The sequence below is a fragment of the Schistocerca serialis genome, chromosome 7, assembly GCF_023864345.2.
Source record: "Schistocerca serialis cubense isolate TAMUIC-IGC-003099 chromosome 7, iqSchSeri2.2, whole genome shotgun sequence".
NCBI lineage: Eukaryota > Metazoa > Arthropoda > Insecta > Orthoptera > Acrididae > Schistocerca > Schistocerca serialis.
This window is the reverse complement of record NC_064644.1, coordinates 34,645,707-34,661,785: the sequence shown is the minus strand read 5'-3', so window position 1 is coordinate 34,661,785 and position 16,079 is coordinate 34,645,707.

Genomic DNA, 16,079 nt, shown 5'->3' with positions numbered 1-16,079 from the left:
ACCACATCAGTGAGCCCTCGTCGAGATCTTGCAGGGCCTAGGCACAACTGGATGAGCCGACGATGCTGGGGGACTGCAGACCGTTCCGCCCGTCCACTGCGGACGAGCCACCAGGAGGAGCAGGGAAGGAGACGGGGTGGGATAGAGTACACTCCGCACTACGAGAACGCCTCTCGTGCCGACAGCGCCGGGACTCCAACCCGGAGCCTCCTACGTGCAGCGGCTTGCTGTCCGCAGCTGAGCCAGCCGGCCAGCCGGGCGCCACCAGCCACGCGCGGCCGAAGTACGAAGTAAGGACATTCCTTTGCTACGTCACAACAAGCGGCGCTGCGCTAGCAAGGCTGTGCGGCCCGGAGCTGGTGTCATCACTACAAGTCAGTGAGGACTCGGGAAGGTCGTTGATATCACCAAGCCACATTGTACTCGGTAGGAATAAATGTGTTATGAATTATTAATGTTTCTTTGGCGTTTCTGACGCGTCCACAGTCATTTCCTAGCATCCTGACAAGTGGAGAGGTCACCGCTCGGCCTCCAGTCTACCATAGGCGACCAGGACCACCGGGGCGGCTACAGATTTGGTGTCAGAAGTCCTTGCGCCCAACGCCTACAATTCTCTGTTATTCGCTTACTCTTAATCCATATTTGCATGCGTTGTAGCTGTAGTAAGATGTCGGAAGCACCCTGGGCGACAAGAAGTGATGCAGACCGGACAGAAGTCGTAAAAGAGAGAGAAAGAAAGCCACCTTCAGCGCCAAATCGTTGGAGGGGCGCAGGGGTAGGGCCGAGGGTCACCGTCCTCCGGCCAGCAGCCTTTACGGTGTGAAACCGCAGGGGGACAGCAAGCCATTGTGCAGATACACATAGACCATCTCCCGTAGAGAGTACGTCTGGCTAGAACATTTTACAAGCAGGAAATAGAGTGACGAGACTCACCTTTTTAGCTGGCAGAGACCATTTTACTCGAGATGTCGAAAGTTGGCTTTCTCCCCAGAAAGGCACGGAAAACTAAAGATAAATGTCTAAATGATGGTTAAGAAACGCTTAGTCCTGGGCCTTTGAAAACGCGAGAGAAACACTTTGACTTTGCAGAAAACAATGTTTACACGATGTACACTGAAGAGCCAAAGAAACTGGTACACCTGCCTAACATCGTGTAGGGCCCTCGCGAGCGCGCAGAAGTGCTGCAACACGACGTGGCACGGAATCGACTAATGTCTGAAATAGTGCTGGAGGCAATGGTCACCATGAATCCTGCACGGATGTCCATAAATCCGTAAGAGTACGAGGCGGTGGAGATCTCCTCTAAACAGCACGTTGCAAGACATCCCACATATGCTCAATAATGCTCATGTCTGAGGAGTTTCGTGGCCAGCGGAAGTGTGTAAACTGATAAGAGTGTTCCTGGAGCCACTCTGTAGCAATTCTGGACGTGTTGAATGAGGCATTGTCCTGCTGGGATTTCCCAAGTCCATCGGAATGCACAATGGACATGAATGGATCCAGGTGATCAGACAGGTCTCTTACGTATGTGTCACCTGTCAGAGTCGTTTCTAGACGTATCAGGAGTCCCATCTCACTCCAACTGCACATGTCCCACACCATTATAGAGCCTCCACCAGTTTGAACAGTCTCCTTCTGACATGTAGGGTCCACGGATTCATGACGTTGTCTCCATACCCATACACATCCATCTGCTCGATACAATATGAAGCGAGACTCGTTCGACAAGGCAACATGTTTCCACTCATCAACAGTCCAATGTCGGTGCTGACGGGCCCAGCCGAGGCGTAAAGTTTTGTGTCGTGCAGTCATCAACGGTACACGAATGGGCCTTCGGCTCCGAAAGCCCACATCTACGATGCTTCGTTGAATGGTTAGCACGCTGACATTTGTTGATGGCCCAGCATTGAAATCTGCAGCGATTTGCGGAAGGGTTGCACTTCTGTCACGTTGAACGATTCTCTTCAGTCGTCTTGGTCCCGTTCTTGCAGGATCTTTATCGACCACAGCGATGTCGGAGATTTGATGTTTTACTGTATTCCTGATATTCACGGTACACTCGTTAAATGGTCGTACAGGAAATCCCCACTTCATTGCTACCTCGCAGATGATGTGTCCCATCGCTCCAGCACCGACTATAACACCACATTCAAACTCACTTAAATCTTCATAACCTGCCTTTGTAGCAACAGTAACCGATCCAACAGCTGCGCCAAACACTTGTCATATAGGCGTTGCCGACCACAACGCCGTATTCTCCCTGCTTACATATCTCTGTACTTGGATACGCATGCCTATATCAGTTTCTTTGGCGCTTCAGTGTCAAACCGTCAAATAATCGATAACATAAATTAATTCTAAGTTAGAATGAGACAGAGTATGGTGATGAGGCAGAGCACAAGAGAACCTCACTGGCCAGAGGAAGATACGTTTCTGAGTAGAGGATGGCAGGACGCAAGTAACTGATTAATCAGTCAGGGGAAGGAGACAGGTGTTTTGTGATGAGACGTTTGATCGGTCAGCACTTGAAAGATCTGGAGCAGAGCCAATCAAAATTCAGTGAGAGACCGAATAAGTAGCAATGCGAGTTTTCCTTTCAACTGACATTCAGTTGGGAGTCAGATCGAGATCAAGATCAGGAGCCTCCGGTGTTGTTGAGAACTGCCAAGGGCCAACTGAGGTGATGCATTAGGGTTTAGATGGTGGCAAGGTTGGTTCCACCAATGATCGATTCTGCAGCCACTTCATCCACCATCTGCAATATTATGGTGACGTCATGGTACAAATGCGAAACAAGGTGTAGAGAAATTAGAGTAATTTTTTTGTAATCTGACTACTTGAGGCTGTACTCTGAGGACTTGATTTTTTACTTATAGAGATGAACAGTTTGGTTTCAACTTCGTCCACATGTGTGATGTATTGCCTCCAGCAGTACTATCTAGTTCTGTTAACCTTCGACAGTCACTACACGTTCCACGATTATAAGTAATTTTCTTGCATGGTTATTAGCATCTTTCCCTCAACCCCCTGTGTCAGATATGTCAAGGATTTAATGTGGCCGCAGGCTGGTATTTATCTATCTATGATTTTATAATGTTAATGTCGACACAGGTTGCCACTTGTTTAATAATCGTTTTTATTGTAAAAAATCGACAACAGGCTTACCGCAGTGGTAACACCGGCTTCCGCCAGATCACCAAAGTTAAGCGCTGTAGGGCTTAGCACCCGGATGGATGACCCTCTGGTTCTGCTGAGCGCTGTTGGCAAGTGGGAAGCACTCAGCCCTTGTGAGGCCAACTGAGGAGCTACTTGACTGAGAAGTAGCGGCTGCGTTCACGAAAGCTGACAGCGACCGGGAGAGAGGTCTGCTGACCACATGCCCCTTAGCATCCGTATCCCGTGACGCCTATCGGCTGAGGATGACATGGCGGTCTGTCGGTACCATTGAGCCTTCCGAGGTCTGTTTGGACCGAGTTTTTTATTCTAATAAGTCAGAGTCAGTATAACCCTTGTTACTTTCAATAGTCATAAGTTTCATCATTCACATTTCTGGAGGGTAGATTTGCGTACATTTAACGACGCCTCCCATGATTCGTCTACATTTTCAGCCCTGCTCCTTCAGCCAAGTTTTAGCGACGTCCATCAGGATTCAACTCACTAATCTGGAGCGTCCATAGAGACGTTTATTGATCGAGGCAGCCGCGTGAAGCTGCCCGACGCAGCCTGGTGAAACAGTCAGTGATTAAGTTACGCCTACACCATTGTATGCTGTATTCCTGTTGACGAACGACGGTATTTTGCGCAGGCCTAGGCACGGAAGGGGACTGCGTTGTTGCTGGTAGAAGTGACAGTTGCAGTACGCGCATACACGTGCTTCCTGCTTAAAGAAGCTTCTGTACTGCAAATTATGCCTCTCGCTTGCTTACTCGGAATCTGACGCTTACCAGCACCATCGGCGGTGACAGCTCCCAACAAATGGATTAAAAATTCTCGTCTGATGCTCGCACTGGCTGTCACGTTCCGAGCAGAGTTCTCAGAGGACTACTGACCGCTCATTGGCTGTCGGATAACGCGTCACGTGGGTATGCAGAACAAGCCTAATACCGAGCGCCATCGTTCGGGACTCCGACTATAGCTGACCATGGATAGTGGCAGGTAACGACTTCGTAATAATATTGGGGCGCCATTTTTCAGTTTATTACAGCGCTGTAGACCATCACAAAACATTTTACAACCCATCTATATAAAATTGACAAACATTGGAGACAAGTGATTACCACACACTCCCAGTATACAGGGTGTTGCAAAAAGGTACGGCCAAACTTTCAGGAAACAGTCCTCACACACAAATAAAGGAAAGATGTTATGTGGACATGTATCCGGCAACAGTTAATTTCCATGTTAGAGCTCATTTTAGTTTCTTCCACCTACGCTCAATGGAGCACGTTATCATGATTTCATACTGGATACTCTACCTGTGCTGCTAGAACATGTGCCTTTACAAGTACGACACAACATGTGGTTCATGCACGATGGAGCTCCCGAACATTTCAGTCGAAGTGTTCGTGCGCTTCTCAACAACAGAATCGGTGACCGATGGATTGGTAGAGGAGGACCAATTCCATGGCCTCCACGCCCTCCTGACCTCAACCCTCTTGACTTTCATTTATGGGGGCATTTGAAAGCTCTTGTCTACGCAACCCCGGTACCAAATGTAGAGACTCTTCGTGCTCGTATTGTGGACGGCTGTGATATAATACGCCATTCTCCAGGGCTACATCAGCGCATCAGGGATTCCTTGCGATGGAGGATGGACGCATGTATCCTCGCTAACGGAGGACATTTTGAACATTTCCTGTAACAAAATGTTTGAAGTCACGCTGGTACGTTCTGTTGCTGTGTGTTTCCATTCCATGATTAATGTGATTTGAAGAGATGTAATAAAATGAGCTCTAACATGGAAAGTAAGCGTTTCCGGACACATGTCCCCATAACATATTTTCTTTCTTTGTGTGTGTGGAATGTTTCCTGAAAGTTTGGCCGTACCTTTTTGAAACACCCTGTATGTCACGATCACGGAGGTAGGAGATCATTACCCCTGCATGAGACAAGATATTATCAAATATACCAACAATGTTTAGCATCTGACTCAACTTTACACTCAAAAAAACTATCAGTACTGTCATTTTCAAAATAACGTAAAATACAGGGTTATTACAAATGATTGAAGCGATTTCACAGCTCTACAATAACTTTATTATTTGAGATATTTTCACAATGCTTTGCACACACATGCAAAAACTCAAAACGTTTTTTTAGGCATTCACAAATGTTAGATATGTTCCCCTTTGGTGATTCGGCAGACATCAAGCCGATAATCAAGTTCCTCCCACACTCGGCGCAGCATGTCCCCATCAATGAGTTCGAAAGCATCGTTGATGCGAGCTCGCAGTTCTGGCACGTTTCTTGGAAGAGGAGGTTTAAACACTGAATCTTTCACATAACCCCACAGAAAGAAATCGCATGGGGTTAAGTCGGGAGAGCGTGGAGGCCATGACATGAATTGCTGATCATGATCTCCACCACGACCGATCCATCGGTTTTCCAATCTCCTGTTTAAGAAATGCCGAACATCATGATGGAAGTGCGGTGGAGCACCATCCTGTTGAAAGATGAAGTCGGCGCTGTCGGTCTCCAGTTGCGGCATGAGCCAATTTTCCAGCATGTCCATATACACGTGTCCTGTAAAGTTTTTTTCGCAGAAGAAAAAGGGGCCGTAAACTTTAAACTGTGAGATTGCACAAAACACGTTAACTTTTGGTGAATTGCGAATTTGCTGCATGAATGCGTGAGGATTCTCTACCGCCCAGAGTCGCACATTGTGTCTGTTCACTTCACCATTAAGAAAAAATGTTGCTTCATCACTGAAAACAAGTTTCGCACTGAACGCATCCTCTTCCATGAGCTGTTGCAACCGCGCCGAAAATTCAAAGCGTTTGACTTTGTCATCAGGTGTCAGGGCTTGTAGCAATTGTAAACGGTAAGGCTTCTGCTTTAGCCTTTTCCGTAAGATTTTCCAAACTGTCGGCTGTGGTACGTTTAGCTCCCTGCTTGCTTTATTCGTCGACTTCCACGGGCTACGCGTGAAACTTGCCCGCACGCGTTCAACCGTTTCTTCGCTCACTGCAGGCCGACCCGTTGATTTCCCCTTACAGAGGCATCCAGAAGCTTTAAACTGCGCATACCATCGCCGAATGAAGTTAGCAGTTGGTGGATCTTTGTTGAACTTCGTCCTGAAGTGTCGTTGCACTGTTATGACTGACTGACGTGAGTGCATTTCAAGCACGACATACGCTTTCTCGGCTCCTGTCGCCATTTTGTCTCACTGCGCTCTCGAGCGCTCTGGCGGCAGAAACCTGAAGTGTGGCTTCAGCCGAACAAAACTTTATGAGTTTTTCTACGTATCTATAGTGTGTCGTGACCATATGTCAATGAATTTGTCAGTGAATTTATGAAATCGCTTCAATCATTTGTAATAGCCCTGTAATTACATGTAGCCAACACGGAATCCAACAAAACTCATGTGTTTTCCTCGGCGTTTAATTAAAGCCAGAAATATTGAGCCGGCCGGTGTGGCCGAGTAGTTCTAGGCGCTTCAGTCTGGAACCGCGCGACCGCTACGATCGCAGGTTCGAATCCTGCCTCGGGCATGGATGTGTGTGATGTCCTTAGGTTACTTATGTTTAAATAGTTCTAAGTTCTAGGGGACTGATGACCTCAGATGTTGAGTCCCATAGTGCTCAGAGCAATTTTTTTTAGAAACATTGACTCGATGAGACGCATGATACTACTTATTTCTCACAATCTTCCTTATATTCGATTTAGTGTCAGCCAATGTGCATCACGAGCCATACTCCAGTTTTGATTTGATCGCAAGTAAAGAAAAAAAAGTACTTCCACATCTGCAAGTTCTGGCGAGGTGAATGGGTGTATCTTCGATAACAACGAATACTTTCCAATGTTTAGGCAAAATGTTTCCAGTTCTGTAGCTTCACTATCAATTTTCAGTACGTTATCCCAGCAGAGTACACGGAATTACAGACCGACATAAATTTCACTGCCTAAAATTATTCCTCTTTTCATTAAAATTGTCTTAGAATCCGGGTACTGACACGTCGATTTTCAAACTCGGTAAAACAGTTGCTGTCACAATTCCTTACTAATGACTACGACTTGACGAACTGGAAGTGAAATGAACCCGCTACAGCTAACCTTGGAAGCGGCGAAATGAAGCGGCCTGGTAATAAATAACTTCAGCTGTGTTTATCACACGGAAACACCGAAGCTAAAGAGCTTGCTCTCTTAATGTTTAGAGCCTGACGCAACGAGCAAATCGTGATTATCCGAAACCGCGAGCGGCTTCCCTTTCACTTAACAAAGCTGCTTACTTTAATTTCCTCCCCTTGCCTGCCTCCGCGCGCCAAAGTGCCGAGTGCTGTTGTACATTCCACCACCCCCACCCCCACCCCCACCCCCTCCCACTCTTCTGCTCCTAAACAGACGACATTAACATTTTAATCGCAAACATCAGTTTACTTACTACCAGCGGACAATCAGTTCTTTGTGGTGCAGCTTGCTGACTGACGATAAGTAAAAGCAATATGTTGCGACTATGTGGACCAAAAGTTCCTGCAAATAAAAATTAAATAATATGTGATTCTTGAGTTTCTCCAGGCGTATTTGATAATCAAAATATCCACGGGTGTACTGCCGGTCTACAGTGTCCAACGGGCACAATATTTCGGCGATCATACCTGTCGCCATCTTCAGGTGAACCGACGGACTGAGCTCCTGTGAACGTGCCGGCACGGAGATCCGTACGCTATGACTGCTCAGAGGGAACTGGGTTCGGTCGCGGCGGCGGCGGCCGATTTAAATACCCTCCGCCCGCGGCGCGCTCCCTCCGCTGTCCGCGCCCCGCGCCACGGTGGAACAGATTGCGACGGCGTCTGAGATGACGTCGGAGTGATGGCTCTGTCCGCCGTGGTCGTCACAACTATACGTTTGCTCGATTTACTCTTGATTAACCCAATCGCTGGTTTCCAAGCCTTGCTAAGATTATAGCCATAGTCAGCGAAATTCGCACCAATGACGACCTCATAAACCGTGCCAGAAAGTTTCGATACTAACTGATTAAAAATGTCGTAGAATCTGCCGTCTTTCCCTGTAAGATCGACGAAAGACCGTGAAAGATGTAAACGCCTCTTGAAGACTTCAGGGCTTGAAATTTCTGATCGAAAGGTCACACAAAAACTACGCGAAAATGGTTTCCGAGTGAGGATTCCCAGAAAGAAACCTTATAAGAACAAATTGCAAAGGCAGAAATGTATGCACTGGGTTTTAACATACAGAGAGTTGGCGCAAGAAGACTGGATTAGCGTCGTTTGGACTGACGAAGCTAAGATCAGTGTCTTTGAAAGCGATGAAATCAAGAATGAAATTTTCACTCTACAGCGGAGTGTGTGCTGATATGAATCTTCCTGGCAGATTAAAACTGTGTGCCGGACCGAGATTCGAACTCAGGACCTTTGCCTTTCGCGGGCAAGTGCTCTACCAACTGAGCTACCCAAGCAAGACTCAAGCACCGTCGTCACAGCTTTACTTCTGCCAGTACCCCGTCTCCTACCTTCCAAACTTTACAGAAGTTCTCCTGCGAACATTGCAGAACTAGTACTCCTGAAAGAATGGATAGATCACTTGCCCGCGAAAGGCAAAGGTCCCGAGTTCCAGTCTCGGTACGGCATACAGTTTTAATCTGCCAGGATGTTTCGATGAAATCAAGTTCGTTCGTCGTCGACCATGCGAAGAGTTGTCGCCTGAATGCCTCACCGCCACTGTGAAGCATCCCACCAGTGACATTGGGCGTTTGCAACTGTTACAGGGCAACATTATCACAAAAAAGTGCAAAGAAGTATTGTTGAAACTACTGCTATCTATCCGTGATTTGGTTCAAACGGCTCTGAGCACTATGGGACTTAACATCTGAGGTCATCAGTCCCCTAGAACTTAGAACTACTTAAACCTAACTAACCTAAGGATATCACACACATCCATGCCCGTGGCAGGATTGGAACCTACGACAGTAGCGGTCGCGCGGTTCGGGACTGAAACGCATAGAACCGCTCGGCCACCGCGGCCGGCTATCCGTGATTTGTTTCAGGGTAACAACGAGCAGTGGATCATTCAGCAAGATAGTGCGCCACCTCACAATCTAGGATCCGTAGGAAGTGCCTCACTGGGCAACGTCCTAATGTGCTGACTTGGCAACAGCCCCTAGCTCATCCTGACAGCGGGCTTGTGGCCAAGGCTGAGAATTCTAGTTTCACGACGGAAAACCGGTAAAGAGATCAGGCCAGTAGGTCTGCAGCTTTTGGTAGGCACGATGACACTCAGGATCGACACAATGATAATCAAAATCGTTGTTGTTGTTGTTGTTGTTGTTGTTGTGGTCTTCATTCCTGAGACTGGTTTGATGCAGCTCTCCATGCTGCTCTATCCTGTGCAAGCTTCTTCATCTCCCAGTAACTACTGCAGCCGACATAATTCTGAATCTGCTTAGTGTATTCTTCTCTTGATCTCCCTCTACGATTTTTACCATCCACGCTGCCCTCCAATACTAAATTGGTGATCCCTCGATGTCTCAGAACATGTCCTACCAACCGATCCGTTCTTCTTGTCAAGTTGTGCCACAAGCTCCTCTTCTCCCCAATTCTGTTCAATACCTCCTCATTAGTTATGTGATCTACCCATCTAATCTTCAGCATTTTTCTGTAGCACCACATTTCGAAAGCCTCTATTCTCTTCTTGTCTAAACTATTTATCGTCCATGATTCACTTCCATACATGGCTACACTCCATAAAAATACTTTCAGAAATGACTCCCTGACATTGAAATCTATACTCGATGTTAACAAATTCTTCTTCTTCAGTAACGCTTTCCTTGCCATTGCCAGTCTACATTTTATATCCTCTCTTCTTCGGCCATCATCAGTTATTTTGCTCCCCAAATAGCAAAATTCCTCTACTACTTTAAGTGTCTCATTTCCCAATCTAATTCCCTCAGCATGGCCCGACTTAATTCGACTACATTCCATTATCCTCGTTTTGCTTTTGTTGATGTTCATCCTATACACTCCTTTCAAGCCACTGTCCATTCCGTTCAACTGGTCTTCCAAGTCATTTGCTGTTTCTGACAGAATTACAATGTCATCGGCGAACCTCAAAGTTTTTATTTTTTCTCCATGGATTTTAATACCTACTCCAATTTTTCTTTTGTTTCCTTTACTGCTTCCTCAATATACGGATTAAATAACATCGGGGATAGGCTACAACCCTGTCTCACTCCCTTCCCAACCACAGCTTCCCTTACATGCCCCTCCACTCTTATAACTGCCATCTAGTTTGCTGTACAAATTGTAAATAGCCTTTCGCTCCCTGTATTTTACCCATGCCACCTTTATAATTGGAGTTTATTACAGTAATTGAATTGAGAATACGAAACTGTATATACAACGAGTTGTCGCAAGCAATTGGCGACATGCAAATAATCAAAGTCCTTCACTATATACAATGTCGATGCAAGTTAGTCACACAAGTTCATATGGATCACAAGTCACGGCTGTTCTGCTGCTCTCTCCTAGTCCAGGTCTACTAGTCTCCGGCCGAGCCTGGCAGGGGCGGCGGTTATATTCTCTTCTTGTAGAGGCCGCTCCTGTTGAGGTGCAGGCCTAGTCAGTGGGCTATTGGCTGACGTCGTCTCACAGCCTTCTCTGCTGTAACGTTCTTGATCCTCGTACCGGCAGTCGGCGTTACCCCGGAACAGTAAACATTTCCGGTTCCTGTCATAACATCATGTTCTTCAGTTTTCTTTGCTATTGTGGACAACGAGGTATCTTGCGTTTGCTGTTCTGTCTGGAATTTCGTTTCTCAAAGCACCGTGTGGTAATCGCATAAAGATCTTCTGATCATTTCCTGATAGTTTTTCGTTTACTACACTCAAGCTCATAAATGAAGGATAATGCTGATACATGATGAAACAACGCTCTGGTTGGCGGTTTGCAGGTTTAAATCACCTCGGGGTATGACCATGCAGTGCATTTGATCTGCGGTCGTAGCACGGTTTCGCTGGCACCAGTCCACATACGCAGAGGTATGTTGGCGCATGTCAGAGTACGGTGCAGCGAGTAAGTGTACAGACGTGCTAATGGTGACTGTGTGTTGAAAATGGCTCAAAGAACGCATATTGATGACGTTATCAGGGGTAGAATACTCGGGCGACTGGAGGCTGGTCAAACACAGCAGGTCGTAGCATGGGCCCTCCGTGTGCCACGAAGTGTGATCTCAAGATTATGACAACGATTCCAGCAGACAGGAAACGTGTCCAGGCGCTACAGTACGGGACGTCCACAGTGTACAACATTACCATCTGTGCCCACAGACGGCCACGCAGTACTGCAGATAGCCTTGCTCGGGACCATACCGCAGCCACTGGAACAGTTGTCTCCAGACACACAGTCTACAGACGACTGAACAGACATGGTTTATTCGCCTGGAGACCTGCAAGGACAGCCCATAAAGCCTGGTGTCAAGAACACAGTACATGGTGATTGGAACATTGGTCCTAGGGTATGTTCACGGACGAGTCAAGGTATAGTCTGAACAGCGATTCTCGCCGGGTTTTCATCTGGCGTTAACCAGGAACCAGATACCGACCCCTTAATGTCCTTGAAAGGGACCTGTATGGAGGTCGTGGTTTTATGGTGTGGGGTGGGATTCTGATTGGTGCACGTACAGCCCTGCATGTCTTTGACAGAGGAACTGTAACAGGTCAGGTGTATCGGGACGTCATTTTGCACCAGTATGTCCGCTTTTTCAGGGGTGCAGTGGGTCTCACCTTTCTCCTGATGGATGATAACGCACGGCCCCACCGAGCTGCCATCGTGGAGGAGTACCTTGAAACAGAAGATATCAGGCGAATGGAGTGGCCTGCCTGTTCTCCAGACCTAAACCCAATCGAGCACGTCTGGGATGCTCTCGGTCGACGTATCGCTGCACGTCTTCAAATCCCTACGACATTTCAGGAGCTCCGACAGGCACTGGTGCAAGAATGGGAGACTATACCCCAACAGCTGCTCGACCACCTGTTCCATAGTGTGCCAACCGGTTGTGCGGCCTGTGTACGTGTGCATGGTGATCACATCCCATACTGATGTCGGGGTATAAGTGCAGGAGACAGTGGTGTTTTGTAGCACATGTGTTTCGGGACGGTTTTCTCAACTTATCACCAATACTGTGGACTTACAGATCTGTGTCGTGTGTGTTCCCCATGTGCCTACGCTACTAGCGCCAGTTTTGTGTAGTGTGACGTTGTGTGGTACCACATTCTGCAATTATCCTCAATTTATGAGCATGGGTGTATTTTAAGATCTTTGTGGAAATTCGTTCGGAGCGAATTTAATTTCTCTCGGCATCGGCAGGAACGTCATGTACTGAGCAATACCACCCTTACACAGTACAGTATACTGCACGATATACAGAGCGATCGTCAGTGTTTTTAAAGCAGTGGGTCTTCTTCAATATATTGCGCAAAGTGTCAGTGATGAACTCACAAAGTCAGTATTACAGTGCAGTAGTTAGCACTGCATAATAAATGTTGAATCGTGTGATATCATGAGGGAAAAAAAGATGTTGAGTGTTACGGCGTAAAGTCAAACGCCGGCATGCCAGTCGGGAACGACAGGGAAGAGAGGGCTGTGAGAAGGGGTCAGCCAATCGCACGCTGACCGACCTCCCTTCCAGGACGACAACGCTACAGTAGTGGCCCTACATGAGGAGGACACAAGCGCCACGCCCGACTGATGACAGCCCAGTTCAATAGCAGCGTCAACTTCGATACCAGCTCAGGACAGACGTTTGTCAGGTAGAGATTAGCGGTCACTGCAAAGACTGATTATTTCATATGTCGCCCTTTGTCTGTGGCACATCTGTGTAATTGCCTAAGTTAATTATTGTATTTGATTTAAGTGTAATAAAACACATTAATACGAGTTGTTTGATTGTTTGTCGAGTGAACCGAGTACGCGTGATTCCTAGACACAACACTGAGAAATACGTCGGATTATCAAACACAAAAATGACTTTGAGATGTGTACTGCTCTAAAATTTTGCGTGGTGTCTGTTTGTTCTAAGTCGTGTCTCCCTACCACTTTCGCGCAACGACGCTCTCAGCTTGTCTTATAGGGAATTTACTAGTTTGAACCTGGGACCTGTTGCTGGTAAGGAGACGCCAAACCACACATGACACGTAGAGTTCAGAAGAGTTCAGTGAGACTAGTGATGATATAATCAAATACTTAATGATTTCTGCGTCAGCTCCACTGCACTCCCTGTAAATGAATCTTAATACTAACTAAATTTAGTGGAAGGGGTTCAAGGCTTTCCTATTTTTAGTTAGCTGGTAAAATAACGACGAAAAAGCAGTTAAGTTTACCATTGGAAATTTTATTCTACTCACAAAACATTGTTTAGAAATTGCACTATTGATAAAAGAAAATATTTTAATACAGGATGATAAAAACCAACTGCGTTCAACAAAAATGTGAACGAATATTCCCTGAATGGGTTTCCAAGTTCTACAATGGATCGAAGGATGACCTATGCCATATCACATCTATAATCTAGGTTTAAGTTAATTTTCGTAAAAGAGAAAACTATCAAAATGGTCTACAGTGACCCTCAATTATCTTTAATTACTTATCTAACTTGTCGTAAATTACAGTGGCTGATGTGGCTTCTGAATAATTATATAACAGAAAAATCATCGCGTTTCAGATTTTTACTTCAAGTAGCAAATGTGAACACCATGAGATTTAATTGGCGATCGACACTAGTATTATGTAAAAAGGGGGTGTAACAGATGAGACTTCTGCAGTTCTGAGTGAAGCCTTATGCGCTCAAAAATGCGGCATCGCGTGCGTCATTAGCTTGTCGGTGTTTAGGCAGCGACAGGGGGTGGCGGGTGGCACAGCTCCACGCATCTCGCCGTCTCGGAAGCAACTCTCTCCTAACTTCTCCTTACTACAATTTACCGAAGTTGGTTTAAAAAAAGCTATCTGGCTGTGTTTTCAACTGACCAATCAGGGTCTCCATGTTAACCTTAAGCTCCGCCTACAAAATTCTGTCTATCCAATGAGAAACGTTATACTTTTCGTGGTGGGGCAATGTTTTTAACGTTTGCAACGTAACAGAGACGCGAAAAAGTCTCACGCTAAAACTTGCAGCTGGTGTGGACCTTTTAGTGTTATCGTAAGATCTATACTGTTCTTCTGGAGGGCTCTATCTTTTAACATGGGCTGGGGGTGGTTTTGGCGGTCAGCTGGCGACGTGGGTGTCCATCCCTTATCGTAGGGCCTCCTAGCCTACACGATTCTGCTCTCGGCTTCTGTTCTCGTTTCTCCCCTCGGAACTGCGTCTGTTTCACGGTGGGAAGGTATGACATGCATTTAGGCGTTCTTGTGTTAGTCTGTGGTATTCCATTTGCTCACTCGTTGATCGTATTACTTTGGTTAATTTAATGTCAGGATTTGTTTGGAGCTATGTGACATACTGCCGGATTTGCTATCATGTCAGGGTTTTCATGGAAGGTGTTGGATTTGCCTGACACCTTACACTGCAAAGTAGTATCCATACAGGAGTGTAGAACCCATACCAAGCGAGATAAATCGAAGAGACAGGAATAGTGTGTGACGTCCTCGGGTCCAAACTAGTTTCTAAGGTCTGCCGTCAGCAGTTAGAAGAACTACTCGTATGGAACGGTGGCTTTTCTACGACAGAGCAAGGGAAGTGTTCTGGCGCTATTGCTGCTCGCACCAAGTTGGTCACCAGTACTGAATTAACGAGGGATGGTCTCAGTTGTGGCTCGTTTACCATTTATCTCAATCTCGATAGTAAATCCTGTTGGGTATGGGGGTACAGTTTTACCCGAACGAGTTTTTCATTACACGCGACTGAAACGATTGCTCTGTACAGATTGACCCCTTCGATATTTTGCAGGCTGGCACACCTCCGTGACCTGTGCTTTCAAGGACCCTGCGACTTCGTGTGCTGCACACGTGCAGCGTCGTTTACATCGCAAAGAAAACTGACGATCATTCGTCGGCAACTTGCGCGTGTTCACTACTATTCGCCTGTACCTGTGAACGAGCGTTTACGCTGGAGCGAACGGAAAGAACGCTGCGGGCGTTGCGTCCTTTGTTTGTGTGTGTGACGCTATAATCGGCGCATAGGTTTCGCTCGATACGACGCTAGTTATAGCCGCAACGCAAAACTGTGATATTCAGACACTGTTGTACTGCAATGGCGAGCGCGCTGTTTCTTTTACGAAACTAGTAAAGCAAACGTGGGAAACAAATTATCATGCAAGGGCGGAAAATGTGAAGGCTAGGGCATTTCTCAATGTATACAGTTGCAGACATTACCGGTACTCCGAAACCCTGTAGTAATGTCGTTTGATGCTTTTCGCTGCCCTCTCTTTACGACTGAGTGAGGATTTTAAAAGCGGGACACGGACTATCGACGGACGAGCCATGTCCCCTGAAGCCTCCGGTTCTTAGCGAATGGAGACACGTTAGTAATTTTTTGCATTTTAGTACTCGCTATATCTCAGATAGAAGAAATAAAAACTTTTAGGTTCGCCGATGACATTGTAATTCTGTCAGAGACAGCAAAGGACTTGGAAGAGCAGTTGAACGGAATGGACAGTGTCTTGAAAGGAGGATATAAGATTAACATCAACAAAAACAAAACGAGGATAATGGAATGTAGTCGAATTAAGTCGGGTGACGCTGAGGGAATTAGATTAGGAAATGAGACACTTAAAGTAGTAAAGGAGTTTTTCCATTTGGGGAGCAAAATAACTGATGATGGTCGAAGTAGAGAGGACATAAAATGTAGACTGGCAATGGCAGAAGAAGAGAAATTTGTTAACATCGAGTACAGATTTAAGTGTCAGGAAGTCGTTT